This window comes from Balaenoptera borealis, assembly GCF_965194805.1.
Source record: "Balaenoptera borealis genome assembly, chromosome: 6".
NCBI classification, from domain to species: domain Eukaryota; kingdom Metazoa; phylum Chordata; class Mammalia; order Artiodactyla; family Balaenopteridae; genus Balaenoptera; species Balaenoptera borealis.
In genome coordinates this window covers 6231624-6249378 of record NC_138863.1, presented here as the reverse complement: position 1 = coordinate 6249378, position 17755 = coordinate 6231624, and the positions used below count along the sequence as shown (strand labels likewise).

At 39.7% G+C, this 17755-nt stretch overlaps 1 long non-coding RNA gene across 1 annotated transcript; it reads right to left on the bottom strand.

Moving 5' to 3' along the window:
- Positions 1-799: 799 nt before the first annotated feature.
- LOC309630401 lies at positions 800-16585 on the bottom strand. The gene is made up of 4 exons (XR_014245641.1): positions 15570-16585; positions 14978-15043; positions 2719-5256; positions 800-2379 (listed from the first exon to the last, which is right to left on the bottom strand). It is a non-coding gene; the product is annotated as an uncharacterized lncRNA (long non-coding RNA).
- Between the last annotated feature and the right edge of the window lie 1170 nt (positions 16586-17755).

The following is a 17755-nucleotide window of genomic DNA, read 5'->3' as shown; positions in this document are numbered from 1 at the left end:
TACTTTTACTAAAAAGTTGCTGTCTATCAGATTGCATAGATATTTGGCAAATAATTTTTTAATATAAGTATGTCCCATGCAATCAGATATACAATAAATATTTTTTAGTGTAAGTATGTCCCAAATAGCACACTGGACTTACTTATACTAAAAATATATTCACCATGGTTGATATAAAAGTCAGATGTAACTGGGTGTCTTATGTCTTTTCTGGCAAACGTGACTGGAGGAGACTAGGTTTGGGAAGGAAGATCAGGAGTCTGAGTTCAGGGACATGATGGGTTTGAGATGCTGGGGGCCATCCATGTAGAGATGAGGGGTGGCCAGTCAAATGAGTGAGGGCCAGGGGCTCAGCCTGGGACAGAGGTAAAACTGTGGGATTCATCAGAGTATAAAGAGTGGAAGAAGCCTGCTATAGATGCATATGCTGCCTGATGGAAAAGCCAAAACCTAGAGGCAACGCATGAACACTCACTACCCCACGAGCCACTCCAGAAAATACTGATGCTGAGAGGATTACAACTTTGTTAGGGTTATTCTTTTTAAAAAAAAAAATTTTATTGGAGTATAGTTGATTTACAATGTTGTGTTAGTTTCAGATGTACAGCAAAGTGAATCAGTTAACCATTCTTATATAGAATCTTTTCCCATATAGATCATTACAGAGTATTGAGTAGAGTTCCCTATGTAAAGTGGTACAAATGAACTTATTTACAAAACAGAAATAGAGTCACAGATGTAGAAAACAAATTTACGGTTAGGGTTATTCTTAACAGTGAGAAAGTGGAGTAAAGGTGAGGTCGTTGGAATTTGAAGAGGTCTAGTGTATTAAAGGGTGTCTACATGGACACGCAGTGACCTTTATACTTATTTGCCACTTTATTATTTATAACATGTTTAACAGAGAGTTTGTCAGTGTTTCCACCAATGCTGTAAAGTATTTATTTCAATTTCATAAAGGATGAAATTAATTCAGAGAGATTTTGTATTATAATTTAGTCCATTGTAAGAAAGCCAAGGAGTGACAGAGCTGGAGGGACAAACCCAGCTGTATGACTCCAGGCAATCTCCCCATATAGACCCTTCTGTACAATACAGAAATTCTGCGATGTTTTAGGGAAAAAATATCTGGAGCAATAATATGCACTCACTTTGCCCCCAGATGCCATTCCATCTTATATTGACTCTTTAAAATGGCTAAGGTGTCATCTTCTTATAATACACACAGTCTTACTTGAACAAGGACCAAAGAAACACTGGCTGCATCCATCCATCACTTGGCCATCTCATCGCAAATGTAGAGCTCCGTATGTCTGCTGTGGTACAGGCACCAGCACTGACTGACCATGAAGTTGGGTCAATAATTGAATTCCCAGCGTCACAGCCTGTTTCCAGCAGTAACTTAGAAACAGACTTGCCACATCAAAGAAAATCTTTGTCTGCATAAGGACAGTTGGGTTTTGAAGCCTTTTGAGAGCAACCCAAACGACTCAAAGAGAGTTCTCTGCCTTAAATAGATAACAACCTCACTCATCTTCTTTACTGGTTGCATTTGCAGCAAACATAAATAATAATTCACATATATATTTTTTCTAACCAGTAATTTTCTGACAAAATGTTTCTGAGCAAACCATGGCCTGAAATACTGGTGTTCTCTTAAAAGTGAAGAAAACTCCCTTGTGCGCTTCTAGATGGCATCTGATATACCTGTAAGAGTTTGAGCTTTCAAGGAAAGAATGGGACTTCAAGGAGCTGGTGATGTTTATCTCTAAAAAGAGAAGGCTTGTATGCATGCCTCAGGCATGGGGGTAAAATGAGGGTGGGAGGTGTAGGGAGTGACGGTCATGATTACCTGTAGACACTGGAAGAGCTGCCATGCAGGAGGACGTAGACTTACTCTCCATAGAGACAGGTTGTGAATGATAGGAAGGCAGATTTGGGTTAAATGTAGAAAAGAATGTTCTAGCAATTATTGCTATTTTAAAAAATGGAATGAATTACTTTATAAAGCACAGAGTCTCCTGTTCCTCGAAGAGTTTGAGCTGAGACTAGATGTCTGTTTGGTTATCTACTGCAGTGTAACAAATTATCCCCAAATTTAGTGGCTTAAACAACCACCATTTTATTGATTTGCTCAGGATTCTGTAATCTGAGCAGGGCTAGGTACGGACATTTCATGGGGCATCAAAGGATCCACTTTGAAGGTGGCCTCACTGAGGGCTGGCAGGTTGGTCCTGGTCGTCAGCTAGAAGCACAGCTGGGGCTGTTGGCTGGAGGCCTCGGTTCTCCTCCACATGGCTGCTACACACGGCTAGGCTGGCTTCTCCCAAAATGGTGGTCACAGGGTAGTTAGACTTCTTACATCATGTCTGCCTTCCTCTAGACGAAAGAGAAGTTAAGGTTTAAGTCTAGAACTGGCATAGTGTCACTTCCTCCACCTTCTACTGGTTGAAACAGGTCACTGGGCCAGAGCAAGTTCAAGGGGAGGAAACCCATAAGGATGTGCACACACTAACTTTATTGGAGGCACCAAATTTATGTTCTATCACAATGCCCCACTAGCTTCATTGTAGAGAAGATTCATTTTCTGGGTAGGATGTTGAATTGGCTGACCACTGATCTTCTTTAAATTCTAGAATTCTCTGGTTCAGTTTATTTTCAACTTACGGTTTCCTAGTACAATAACAGGCACACGATGACCATTAACGTGGGACTTACTGATTGATTGATTCCACACAACTTATCAATATATTTTCCATCTGAGGCAGAGCCTTGGTCATCATTTCATGGGAACACAGCTCTCTGTAAGACTCATGCCTTCTCAAACCAATCGACGATTACTCTTCACTCTGCAGATACCAGCTTGGTCCCAAGTAATTCATTTTATAAATGTTGTTACCAGACAGAAGCACGTGTTATTTTAGTTTGCAAAATCCGTGCTGCAACAAAAGGAATAGTAGGGGGTTATATGCTATAACTTATCTATGTATTTATTTTGCTACCTGAGTTGTTTTTTTAAAGGTAAAGTTTCTCTTTATCATAAATGTAATACACACTCACTGTAGCAAATGTGTATAGAAAAGAAACATACAAAAAAGAAAAACAATCACTTACAATGACCTATAGATAACTAACTACTCCAGCCTTTTAATATATATTTTAATATAAATTAACATAGTTATATTATTCATTTTATTTCACCATAACTTATTTTCTATGATGCTAAAAATTTTTATGAGATCAAAATAATACATTTTATGTTACAATAATATTCAATAATATTATTACAATCTTTATTAATGTTTTAAATTTCTATACGTAATTCTGCCATATGGGTGTACCATAATTTGCTTAATTATTATGCTAATCTTGGACTTTATTTAAAATTTTTCTAACATTAAATACCATATTAGTATAAATATTTTTTCTGCATAAAGGCTTTTTAAATTTAGAAAGAGATTCTTATATATGTTCTTAAAATATGCTTCAAAGAGATGCTTTAACATTTACTCATTTCATTCCACAAGTATTTATTGAGCACCTATTATGTTTCAGACACATTGTTAGCTACTGAAAAAACTTGTGTGTTTATCGTGTGTGGAATATTTGCCAGGTACAATGCTAATGGTGTCTATATTAGTTTGCTAAGGCTGCCATGACAAATTACTACAAATCGGGTGGCTTAAACAACAGAAATTATTCTCTCACGGTCCTGAAGGCTAGAAGCCTGAGATCGATGTGTCAGCAGGACTGTTCTTATTCCAAAAGATCTAGGGAAGAATCTTCCTTGTCTCTTCCTAGCTTCTGATGGTTGTCAGCAATCCTTGGCATTCCCTGGCCTTGAACCTATGGAATAGTGACTCTCATCACTCCAATCTCTGTCTCCATGGTCATATGATCTTCTTCTCCCTGTGTGTGTCCAAATTTCCCTCTTCTTATAAGGGCACCAGTCAGTGCGTTAGGACTCACCCTAATCCAGTGTGACCTCATCTGAACTTGACTGCACCTGCGAAGATTTTGTTTCCAAATAAGGTCACATTCACAGATTCCAGGTAGACATGGATTTTTGGAGGATATTATTCAACGCAGTACAGTGTTCCGTGAATAATGTTTTCTGATTCTCACAATTGCCCCTTTGGATAAGAATGTCAAACATTCTGAAGTCAGTTATCTTTTCAAGGGTCTTTCAGAGAGGAAGTTGTGGATTAGGTGTTCAAAACTGTGGGCTCCAACTCCAAGGCTCCCGCCTGCAAACGCCAGCGATGCTGCTGGAGGGGCTATTTGTATCAGAGACCAACAGTCTGGGAGAAGGAGCAAAAGCGAAGGGCTTTCCCATCAAGAGGATAGAGATTCTCCAGCCCTGTGAGTTACAATGACCTCACTCCTTATTTTTCTCCTTCAGGAAAGGTGGAGGAGCCAGGGACTGAGGACAGAAGAGAAGGGCACTGAACAGGGATCCCTTGGAGCTCCAGGAGGAAAAGCCAGGAGTGGCCCCGGCAGTGCTTCAGGAGTCACTACTGCTACTACAGTCAGAATCCAGCTGTGGGGCTACAAGGTGTTTTGGGGCAGGTAGGTCATCGAGTGGTTCTGAGAGGTGTGGATGCTAATGGGAACAGAGGGAGCAGCTTTCAGCCAAGGAGACCTCATTTTCCTGATGAATTTTGTATCTGCCTGATGAGGACACATGGGTTGGCTTAAAAAGAGCATCAGTGGAGCCTCTCTTAACTTCATCATTTCCACTCTCACATCCTGAATGAGCACCTCTAAATTTGGAACTGACAAAAGGCTGCCAAAAGATGTCCTTTCAGAAAATAATGGACTTAATGGGCCTTTTGACAAATGGCTGAGGTTTCATTTTCTGCTGCCCCCGAGTTTGAACTATTTTTCCTTTTTTTTAAAGGAAGTGCTGTGTACATCTTTGTTTCCAATAATTGGATCTGAGTGGAAGGGAAAAGTCTCTGTGAAATGAGTTTCCTGTGAAACCAGATTTCAACCTTCTAAAATGAAATATTAGTAGGAAGCTGTCTGGTTTAAAGAGTCTAGCTGTGAGAAGACAGTCTTCCCCCTGACTGTCCTCAAAAAGGTAGGAAGTAGGCTCGTGGGAGCATGAAGAGTGAGCTCCACATCTCAGAGGGGTGGGCTTGTTGGTCCTTGGCTTCTTCCAACAGCCCCGGATGCTGCTTCTCTGGGACTGAGGCACAGGACAGTTCAGATCTCGCTTCCTTAGAAACATGTTTGTGCCATTTCTATCTTGTTCTGTTCAATTTTTAGCAAGAAAGAAGAAAACTCCCTGTGAGTAGAGTGCGGTGGACTTTTCAGTTAAAACTGAATGAAGCATATGCATTTAACATGTCTCCTCCACCTTCCTCCATCCCCAATTTTAATTCAAGAAAATAATCCAGGGCTTCCCTGGTGGCTCAGTGGTTAAGAATCCACCTGCCAATGCAGGGGACACGGGTTCGAGCCCTGGTCCAGGAAGATCCCACATGCCGCGGAGCAACTAAGCCTGTGCACCACAACTACTGAGCCTGTGCTCTAGAGCCCGCGAGCCACAGCTACTGAGCCCGCGAGCCACAACTACTGAGCCCACGTGCCACAACTACTGAGCCCACGTGCCACAACTACTGAGCCCACGTGCCACAACTACTGAAGCCCGCGTGCCTAGAGCCCGTGCTCCGCAACAAGAGAAGCCAGAACAGCAAGAAGCCCGCGCACCGCAACGAAGAGTAGCCCCCGCTCACCGCAACTAGAGAAAGCCTGTGCGCAGCAACGAAGACCCAACAAAGCCAAAAATAAAGACAAACAAATAAATAAATAAATAATTTTTTTAAAAAAGAAAATAACCCAAAAGAGAAGAAAATGCATTAGCACCAGAAACCAGGAATCGTGCATTTCAAAAGTATGCCAGGAACTTCATGGGATCTCTGCAAAATGTCACGCGATGGAAACCAGATGGAGGGCATGGGGCAGGTTGCTGGACTTGTGGGCCCCACCGTTGTTGGGAAGGCAATGGCAGGGCTCCATTTAGCCCTGTGGCTCGTGCTGCAGAGAAGAGAGGCGAGGGCGGGGGCATGCGCAGTGATGGGGAGACAGCCTCCCTCCTGGCGAGTGTCCTGGAACAGGCAGTCCAGCTCCAGAGCAGACGGCTACTGGAGGCTCTCGTCACAACAGTGTCTCCAGGTGCAGGCAGGGACACCCTGACACCACGGGTGCTGTCACCCCCAGCTGCTATCAAGAGGCTTCATGGCAGCTGCAGAAGTGGGCAGTGACCTGCCTTGCTCAGCAAAGAAAGTCTTTGGTGCAGCCATGAAGCCTCCATAGGTAATGCAACCTCTGACCTATAGAAAAAGCATGGTTAAGTCATGGCTTTCCTTTCTCCCTTATCTGGACTTAGACACTTCCAGCAGTGTCCTGCACAGTGTGTCCTCGTCTCTTCCAGAAGCCACTCCACTACCAGTGCTCCCAAATATAGACAGAACTCCCTGCATGATAAGCAAGCTGAGAAATACAACTGGACATTTGCAAGGAGACGCTGGCTCCAAAAGGGATCAGTCTAGGGGCTCAGAGCAAACACCCTCTTCATCATGATCCCTAATTCTTGGGTGTGAAATAGGCTTCTTGAACCAGAAAGAAAGCTTTGGAGATTCCCTAATTTGCGTTCTCAGTGGATAGTGTGTCTGTGAATAGAATGGTATGAGAACAGGAAAGAAGGTTTTCTGATGAAAAGTACAACCACTGAATTCAAAGAAAAAAATCATTGGAAGTGCGGAAGTTAAGATCAGAGCCTCCAAAATTCTCAGAGGAAAAGTCTGCAGAGATTAATAAGAAAAGCAAAATTAACTAGATAAATAAATAAGTGAACAATATATAGAGATAAATAGAGGTCATGGAGGACAAATTCAGGAGATTCAAAATATCTATCATCAGAATGGAAATGGCAACAAATGTCAGAGACATAATAAAAAGATTTTCCTGTAATAGATGACATTTCACTCATACTTTTAAAAAGTCTTTTCCATAAATATGGTTCTGACTTCTCTTACATTCGTAACCTTCTCTATTTGGGCCTCCTCTCCTTTTTTTCTTGTTTAGCCTTTTTAAAGAGTGGCTACTTTCAGGATTTCCTGAAGTTGCCCATTTATAAGAATCAGCTGGAGTACTTGATAAAATAACGGATTTCAGGGTCTTTCCTCAAATGTTCAGGATTTGAATTTGAGGAGGTAGGGGGACCTGGAAATTTTATCCAGCACAAGATGTTATTTTAAGATCATCTAAGTTTGGGTAACTTACATATTGCCATGCCCTTTTCAAATAACTAATTTTTGATTTATTTAACACTTTTACTGTTTTTGTAATTCAGGTATTTCTGGTTTTGTCTTCATCATTTCTTCCCTCAGAGTTTTGCTTTCCCCCCCCTCCTTTTCTAGATTTTTAAGATAAATCCTTAGTTTATTGATATTTTTCTTTTTTTCTCAAGTGATAAAAGCTTTCAAAACATAGACATTTCATCTGAGAATAGATTTGTCCAAATTATATGTTTTTTGATGAACTGTGTTTGCCTGAGTATTATTTTCTAAATAGGTTGCAACTACAAGTTGATCCCTTTTATTAAATAAAGCCTCATTTACATTTTTTTCACTTGGTTTTTGTTTAACTTCTAAAGTTTTTCTAAAATTTCGTTGCCAGTAAAGACCTTCAGTTCTATAACCAATTAGAAGAAATATAGTCAACTGACATCTAATCAAAATTATAAAGTTATTAGGATGGGAGTATAAACTTGTAGATAAAAGAGATGTTGCTAAGCAGAAAAAATAGAATTAAATATTAGAATACATCAATTTCGAGCAGGATTTCTTAACCTTGACACTACTGGCAATCTGGACGGGATAATTCTCCGTGGTGAGGCTGTCCTGTGCTTGTACGAGGCTTCGCAGCAGCCCTGGTCTCCGCCCACCGGATGCCGGTGTTAATATCAGCCCCGAAAGCTGTCTTCCAGCGGTAAAAACACCCCAGGTGAAAACCACTGAGTTAGAGAAAATGACTTCTACCTTTGCTGGAGGATGAATTTGGACACTTGCAGGTCTTAAACCCACCACCCTTTTCCCTTTCAAAATCCTTTCTCCAGCACAGGCTCACTCCCCTGGGCTTTAGAGGGGAGTGGAGACGGAGGTTGCTTTGAAAAGCACACAGTAATGTGCTTTAATCAATTTATTAATTCTTTTTCTGTCTAGGAGAGCTCATAGCACCTTTTTCTCTCCATCCTTGGCAACAGAGGCTTAAGCCAATATTATTAAAATACCAACAAAAGTAGCTGGAACAATTCCCATAAGGCAATTATACAGCAGGTCCGTAATGCATGTTAATAGGTTCTCCAAAGTATTTATTTTACATCACTGAATGGTGGGCATTTTTAAAATTAATTTTTTGATGGAATATTTCTTTTCTTTTAATTTATTATTTATTTTTTATACAATTTTGAAAGGTCACTTTCCATTTACAGTTGTTACAAAATGTTGGCTATATTCCTTGTGTTGTGCAATAAATACATCCTTGAACCTGTCTTACACCCAATAGTTTGTACCTCCTACTTCCCTACCCCTATATTGCCACCCACCCCCCCAACTGGTAACCATTATTTCACTTAGCATAATGCCCTCCAGGTCTATCCATGTTGCTGCAAATGGCAAAATTTCATTCTTTTTTTATGACTGAGTAGTATTTCATTGTATATATATGCCACATCTTCTTTATCCATTCATCTTTTGAAGGACACTGAATGGTGGGCATTTTAATCTCTCTTTTGTAGTCAATAAATTGAGGCTCCAGGAGATTTAATAAATGGCCCAAAGTAATGTAAGTACCTAAGAGGTGGCAGACTGGAGATCGGACCTCAGGGTGGCCTGCTTCCCACGTGAATGATCTGATTTCTTAGTTAAGAAGGAAGTCTGTTAACTGTGTCTTATTTGCCCCTCCCCCAGTTCTTATGAAATTACCCTTAAAGTTCATAAAACTACACTGCTTTTTCATTTTATTTCACAAAGTTAATATTCTGTTGCACAAAAGATAAGAAAACAAGGAAAGTCAGAAAATGTTCATGCTATTTGATCCACTAGTTCTGCTGATGGCAATTTATCCTAATGAAATGCAAGTAAAGCTATTTTGCAATAAAATGTTTACCATAGTGTTATGTATAACAGTAAAACCTTTAGAAAAATACAAATGTCTGAGATTAAGGTAATGAGTTACTAACTCTGATATAGCCACACAATGGATTCTTATAAAAATATTTAAAATTATGCTTATGAAGCTATTTCACTAGCTTTTTTGTTTTAAGATAGATTTAATTGTAAAAATAAAATAACAGTACAAAAAGTACAAACATGAAAATAAAAATTCTCTAACTATTCCAACACTTAATACAGCAGTCATTAGGGCTATTGATAAATTCGCTGACTTCTCTTATTCTAGAGGTAGTAGGATTGAACTTGCCTGCCCACCTCAAATTAGATGTGGTCATGTGACTCACTTTGGCCAATGAAAGGCGAGCAGCCATGAGCTCGCCCGTTTCCCAGCACCCTTGTCACGCTGCGTTTAATCAGTGTTATCAACCATCCGCGATCCGGTAGCAGGTAAGTATTTCCCTTTTTTTCTTGCCTTTCTTTGATTAGTGAAGTTGAACCACTTCATGCTGAAAGTTTGTAGTTATCCTTTGGTGACTCGTCAAGTCATCTAATTTTTATTGTCAGTGTTCTTTGCATCTTGGCCCATTTGCTGTCGGACAGGTTGCAAACATTTTATCTTTCTGTCATTTTTTCTTTCGACTTTGCTCATGATTTCTTCACAAAGCGACTAATGTTTATATATTCAAACTGTATTCTTTATTTAAAGGTTTTGGTTTTATGACATTCTTAGAAAATGCTTCCCCACTTCAAAATTATGAATATTCACCTAAAGCTGTATTCTAGTGCTTTGATGTTTTTATTTTTTAATACTTAACTTTTGTATAATCTAGAATTTACTTTGAATTAAGGAGAGAATTCTAGTGATCGAGTTTTCTTTTCTTTTCAACTGGTTAATATATTATCCCAATGTCATTTATTAAGCCATCTCTGTTATCCCCATTGACTTAAAATTATGCAGAGTATTTGATGACACGGGAACATGCTTATCACAATGCCATGTGTAAGGATCCAAGTGAAACAAAGTTGTAACTGACAGAATGCCCCCTATCTCAAACAAATGTGTTTATAGAAAAGTTTTGGAAGGAATTATATAATGCTATTTTGGGGAGAGTATTTTACTTTAATATTTTAATATATTTTCTAAAATTCCCACAAAGCATTATTTTGTTTCATAATCATGGAAAAACATATATCGTTTGAAATTACTATGTTCTTGAACGAAGTAAGGAAAGGGGCCTGTAAATTCAGCTTATTTTCCTCATAAAATTATTTTCCTTGCCTTAGCTATATTGCTCAAAGTTCTCTGAATTCTGGCAACATTACTAGTTAATTTTCTGCTATAGAGTGCTTCCATATCTCAAATTCATCACCCTGTAAACTTTCCAAGCAGTGGAGATAAATGTGAGTTTTCTCAAGTGAAGAATTATAGTGCGTCTTTAGTGAAAATGCAGAATCTTAGGAATGCAATTGGATTGCTCAAAGGGAAATAAAGTGATTTTTAGTGATAAAACTCAACTCACACCTCCTGCTGTTCAATGTTTGTTTTTCTTCCTTTTGCTTCTGGTTACAATAGATTTTGGAAACACCTCAGCTTTTCTTTTTTCTTTTTTTTTTTTTTAGTGCTTTGAGAAGTCAAGCCACTTTCCTTTAAGGGCATCATGATAAATATCACCCCTTACAATTCACAAAGAGATTCTGTACAGCAGTGAAAATAGCTAGATCTGACCCTTAGGAATATGTTCATATGAATATGTGTATATATGTTTATATATTTATGATGGACTTCATAAATGTGATTTATGCAATTATATAAAACAAAAATGTGTACAAAAATAAGCAAATTACTGAATATTATATCCAGTAAGATATTATTTTTTATTTTATCATTTATTTATAAAGTGTAAAGCATACAAAAAAAAGAGCTCTATATTATTTAGGGATGATGTAGGAATGACATAAAGAAATACATGAGGCAAATAATAACTGTCTATCCATGTCAGTGGTTAGCTCTGATGCGAAGTTCATTGAGGAGAGCCACATGGGAGATAAAAGAAATCCTGTGGACCTTGACTCTTCCTGAAAGAGCTGAATCTGCACTTGGTGAAGGAGAGGAAAGGGGGAGTCCAAGGTGACTCCTGGATGCCAGCGGGAATGTCTGGGTGATGGTGGAACCATTCACCAAGATCCAGAATGTAGAAGGCTGGGTACCTTCTCCCATTCTTTCCCTTTCCAATCTGTGCCTGGTAGGGTTGATTTCTGTGGACGTTTCAACTGGGCTCCATCACCCTGTGATATCTGGTTGGGTTTGGCCCTGGGGCAGCACCAACAGAGATCAGAGGGTGGGAAGAGGAAACCTCGGAGGGTGTTTATTCCTCGGCTCCCTCCATTTCAGACCGCAAGCTGACACCAGCTGCAAGCCCTTTCCTGCTGCACTCTGGGTGCCTGGAACTACCTCTTGCTTCTTCAGTCTGGCAGAGCTATGGCTCCCTGACATTGCTCATGCAAGGGCACATCATCTTTCCTTGTTGATCTTCTATTACTGTGCCCGTCTCTTGAAAATGGCTTCTTTATTAAGCTGTCCTCAATTACCCTTTTTGAATGAGTTGTCTGTTTCCTGCAGCTTTTCTGACTTGTGTAAGGAGTACGACAAATTAGTTTCCTATGGCCGCTGTAACAAACTACCACAAATTCAGTGACTTAAAGCAACACATATTTGTTCTCTTGTAGTTCTGAAGGTCAGAAGTTTAAGATAGGATGAAAAAGCTGTATTCCTTATGGAGATGTTAGGGGAGAATCCATTTCCAGGTGCTTCCAGTGTCTGGAGGCTGCCACATTCTTTGGCTCATGGCTCTACATCACTCTACCCTTTCCTTCCATCATTACTTCTCTTTCTCTGACTCTGACCCTTCTGTATTCCTCTTATAAGGAGCCTTGTAATTATGTTCTACCCACCTCAATAATCCAGAATCATCCCTCCATCTCAAGATCTTTAACTTAACCACATCTGCAAAGTTCTGTTTGCCATGTAAGGTAAAATTCATAGGCTCCAAGAAGATTAAGATGTAGATATCTTTGGGAGGCCATTATCCTGCCTACCATGACAGATTTTTCAGGAAAGATGTTAAATTTGATTTTAGATTTAAGAGGCCTGTGGAAATTGGAGAAAATGTAGAGTAGGCTGTTGGATATCTGGATCTAGAGGTCAATTTAGTTTTCAAGACCTTCTGTGTACAGGGATCATATCACATTCCTATGTTGAAACCGATGTAAAAGGAAGACAAAACTTGTCTTCCCATATTTGGTTTTGCTAAATCCTATAAAGGAAGCCATCCTATTCCAACACTACTTATTAAGGTGGTCTTAAAGGTGGTCCCGTTCCTCTTTGAGTCTGCCTTTTCTATCTTAAGGATATAGAGCCTCTCAATTTTACAGTCTTGTAATTTCAGGCAATGGTTATACAAAGTCAAAGTGAATTATAGCACAATTCAAATCCGATGACCTCATATGCAGTTGATTGTTTTTAAGACTTGCACGTGCTGTGTTGACTCCACTATGGTACTTTGGGTCATTGACAATAGAGGTCCATTGGTTATAAGTTAGGGTTAGCTGGATTTGGAAAACTGAGTGTTTTTATATCATAATGATAACTTTTACAGGCTTAGATTATTAATTAGTTTAAATATTACTTCATTCTTTCATTATCTAGGTGTCTTTGAACTTATACTTTGTTTGCCTCATTTTTCTTATTTATGACATAGTGATGGAATAATTTATCAGGCTGTTGTCAGATTAAAGAGAGTAAAGATTCAAAAGGCTACTGTGGTCCTTGTAACATAGAAAGTACACGAAAGCACTAGTTCCCTGGCTGTTTTTCCAGTTGACCTCATGTACTAAAATAATACACCACTAGCAAAACACTCATTCTTAGCAAAATTCAATTCAGTAATCACTTACTGAACACATGCACTAAGGAATGATAGGCATTGAAGCAGATACAGAGATGTATGGGCTACGTCTTCTTCCCTTATGAGGTTTACAGTCAAATGAGTGAGGCAGACAAGAGCAGAAACAACCCTAATAGAGCATGTAAATGTAAATATATCTCTTTACCTACAATAACAGTGACAGTTTTAGACTGATCTCTCCAGCCTTCCCATCTGATATTCATTATTATACACAACTGCCATTTGGTGACAGCTGGTTGGAATTAGGGATGCAGTTTGTGGCCATGGAACTAAGAGGGCAGTGCTAACCAGGGTCATGGTCTCGTTAGCACAGAGCTCTAACCAGCTGAGCTCATCAGCCAGAGATGTACAAATTTGCCCAGGAAAATGGTACTGATGATAATCCTAGAAATAAAAGAATATTTATTAAAAGGAGAGAATCAGTAATGATTCCATAAAGGACTGTTTCAAAATCCAATTCAATGAATAATTAAGTTATATATTTTACATGTAAGGCACTGTGCTTGGGTATGAGGGAGATTGTACAGTGAATAGGTCGGGGAAGACGCAGTCTTACCCTCAAGAAACTGACAGACTAATTGCGGGGAAGTAGCCTTGAGGGCAACTATGACAGAATATGCCAAGGGCCTTGGGGCGAGTGCTGGGCTGTGGGGTCTGAAGGAGAGAGAATAGATTTGGTTGAATGGGTTAACGAAGATGTCAGGGCGATGGGGCATTTGAAATAGACCTTGAATCAGGACCATGTGAATACACTCAAAATATTGCATATGCCTTATAGTTTATTTATTCAATTTTGCTTACATCTTTCTTGATTTTCTGAAACTATTTAAAAAATTAACCAAGTGGCACAAATTACATTACCATAAAATGCAAACACAGAGTCGAGTATGAAAGTCTCCTTCACTGTGGCTCTCATTTCAACTCCTTTCTCCAGATATTGCAAATGTGTATTATTCAGAACATTTTCTATATGTTTATTTACATATATTTGTGCTTATGCAAATATTTGGGAAAACATTGACCTGTACTATGTACAAAATCGTTCGGCCCTTGGCTTTTTAACAAATTTAACAATATGTTTTGTCTTTTCCCATGTCAGTTCTTATAAATCTATCTCCTTTTTAGCAGCTGAATGGTTGTTTCTAGACCCATGCTGTCCACTATGGTATCCACTAGCCACTTGGGATCTATTTCTATTTAAATTTAAGATAATTGAAATTAAATGAAATTTAAAATTCAGTTCCTCAGTTGTGCTTACCATATTTCAAGTGCTTAGCAATCACAAGGATACTGTGCTGGACAGAGCAAATACAGAACATTTCCATCATTGCTAAAAACTCTATTGCGTAGAACTACACCATGCTACGAATGCACCAGCGTTTACTTAGACATTCACTCTCTGTTGAAGAACATTTAGGGTCTTTCCCACTTTTCAGTATAATAAAAATGCTGCAGTGAACACCTTTGAACACCCATCTTTTGTGTACATGGGGGAGGGTGTGTGTGGAATAGATTTCTAGAATAGAAACGTCAGGGTTGCGTTGCAAGCACACTTGAATTTGGATAGATAGTGCCGAATTTTCTCTTAAAAGGTTGCACTAGTTATATCACTTTAGAGCCTACTTGAATGCTCATTTTTCAACTGCTTACCAGCCCTGGAGATTACAAATCTCTACAATTTTGCCACCCTGATGGACAAAAAAAAATCCTGCCATCTTTTTAATTCGAATTTTTTGATTTCTTAGTGACATTGGGCATTTAAATATAATTTTTAGTTACCTAAAGAAATGCATGAGTATATTTTTATTGTAAAACATTACAATTTCTTACCTGTCTGGTTAACGGTGGTCCAGAAGATAATTTATCTCTACTGACAAAGGTCGCAGATGTCCTGAACTGAACAAATCATAGGATGAGAAATGTGAACAGCCAATGAGCACAAGAAAAATATAATTTTCTACTTGCACCAGTAGAAATGCGAAGTAAAATAAAATGTAAAAGAAAGAAATGAAAAGTAAAGTATATGTATTAAATTATATTATATTATATTATATTATATTATATTATATTATATTATATTATATTATATGTTTTCTTGGCTATAATTGTTCCAGGCACTAAACAACAAGCACATTTGGATTCAGTATAAAATATTAAATAATATTGATGAATTCTATGAATCAGTACTGCAACTAGAATAGTCTTACAACATGTTACTTTGGTTAGTTGGTTTTTCTTGGGGGGGAGGCAGGGACGGGAAGAACATATTAGTTTCAGTGTTATCAGCGATAATTCTTGCCAAAGATTAGATTGAAAAAACTGAGCTGAGAGCAGCAGGCAGAGAATCGACTGACAGGCAACAGGGCAAACAATCCTTTGTTGCTAAGAAACGCCATCCTTAAAAGAATAGCAATTCACTCACCCTTATGTGAAAGCCGAGTCCAGATCTGCACCGTGGAACCTGCTTCACGTGGAAGAAATCAGCTAGCGGTGGCCCATGGATGCAGGCAGAAGCAGGAAGTAAAGATTCTGCAGCAAAGGTGTATAAGAGGAATACATAAAAACCGACTTTGGAAACCTGTTGAATAAAATCTGTATAATTCATAGACTGTCTAAAGATGAAGCTACCTGTCATCCTTAAGCCACACCCACTAGAAACACTTGAGTTTCCTGAGGTAACTGTGCAGCCTTGATTAAGACGTAATTAAGCCACAATGCCCATTGGCTTTGGAGGACCATGCTGGCTGAAGAGATATTTAGTGGTGTTAAGCAGGGAGTGTCGTGGCTGTTGTCATCTTCAGTGAATGCCTGGCAGGAGCTGAAGTACCCCTTCCCAGGAAAGGACCCTCATCCCCCATAGGGAGGCGAGAGCTGTGAGAGGTTGCAGAGATAGGGCCTCCAGTTAGACGCAGGAAGATGATGCACCATGTGGTTAAGGTCACTGAGATTGCCTGGGATTCATGAGTCTTTCTTATATACCAGCTAATAAAGACTCAGAACTCAGAGCTTGAGGTTTGGGCAGACGGGGAAGAGGATGCCAAGGCTTGGCAGAAGGCAGTCAGACATCCGTGCACTGACAGGGTGGGCCAGAGCACGCTGGACCACGCAGGAGAGAGTTCTAGAGCCTGCAGGAGAGGAAGGCAGCTCAGCTGAACTGTGCTTTTAACCCTGGCTCAGTAATACTCCCTCCCCGTCAGGACAGCAGAGCTGCAAATGGACACCACTTGGGCCATAGATTCTTCTTCTTTTTTTTTTTAAAATAAATTTATTTATTTATGGCGGCGTTGGGTCTTCGTTGCTGCGCGCGGGCTTCCTCTAGTTGCGGCGAGCGGGGGCTACTCTTCGTTGTGGTGCACGAGCTTCTCATTGTGGTGGCTTCTCTTGTTGTGGCTCGCGGGCTCTAGAGCGCAGGCTCAGTAGTTGTGGCTCACGGGCTTATTTGCTCTGCGGCATGTGGGAGCTTCCCAGACCAGGGCTCGAACCCATGTCCCCTGTATTGGCAGGCGGATTCTTAACCACTGTGCTACCAGGGAAGCCCAGGCCGTAGATTCTTGATGGATGCATCCCTGTCTCTGCACACGGGTGATATGTAAATCAACTATACTTCACTTAAGAAAAAAAAAACCTATCTAAAAAAAAAAATTCTAGGAGCTTGTCTTATCAGCATGGGTTCCATTTAAAGGGTCATTTCTCATCTTCATAAAGATATATAGAGGTTTTAAAAACGTCCATAGGAGTTGTTATTTATAGATAGCTGGATTGGGTGGACCCTACTTCCTTGCAATCATAATCATTTCCTGGTGTCCCAGGTGTGCAAAACCAGGAAATAGCCTGTAGGTGCTGTTCTAAAGGAAAGAAGGAAGGAATGAAGGAAGGAAGGAAATAGAGAAGGGAGGGAGGGAAAAGAAAGAAAAACAAGAATAAACTACTTATTAACATTTAAAAGCTCTGTGTGTGTGTGTGTGTATGCACTCATGCATGCATATGTCTGAATGCCATTCTTGTGATTGTTAATATGGCCTCACCAGGGTCCTTTCTCCACCACTGATCAAATTCATCCTAGGAAACACCTTTATGGCAGAGTAGTGTGGAGCTGGTTCAGAGAACTACAAAAGAAGTCTGCCTTAATGTCCTCTTTGCTTTATTTATGGACTGCATTGGCTGCAGCAAATTTCCTTCAGTATTTAATTTCTTTCAGCAGAAATGCTTTGAAATGTTCTCGACATTTAAATAGATATATTAACACTCAGCATCAAAATACTAACTTTATAAATTTAGAAAGCTAAATTCTCTGATGTGAGATCATTGTTATAGAAGCACTGTGTGTGTGTGTGTGTGTGTGTGTTTGTGTGTATGTGTGTGTGTGGGGCTCATGTCTCAGAGCCCAAAATGTTCCATGTCCTTCACTCCCCACAGTTTTGAATCCGAGAATAGCCTTCTGCCAGGTCCCTGTCGCCTATCATCTTACCTCATCCTGAGCAGTTTTCTAGGTCTCACCTGCTCCTTCTCTTATGGGCTGCAGTTCAGTTCTCCGAGCTTCCGCCATGTTCCTTCTGTAATTCTGCACACTGTGCACACCCGTGACTATGTCCAAACCACAATGGCTCT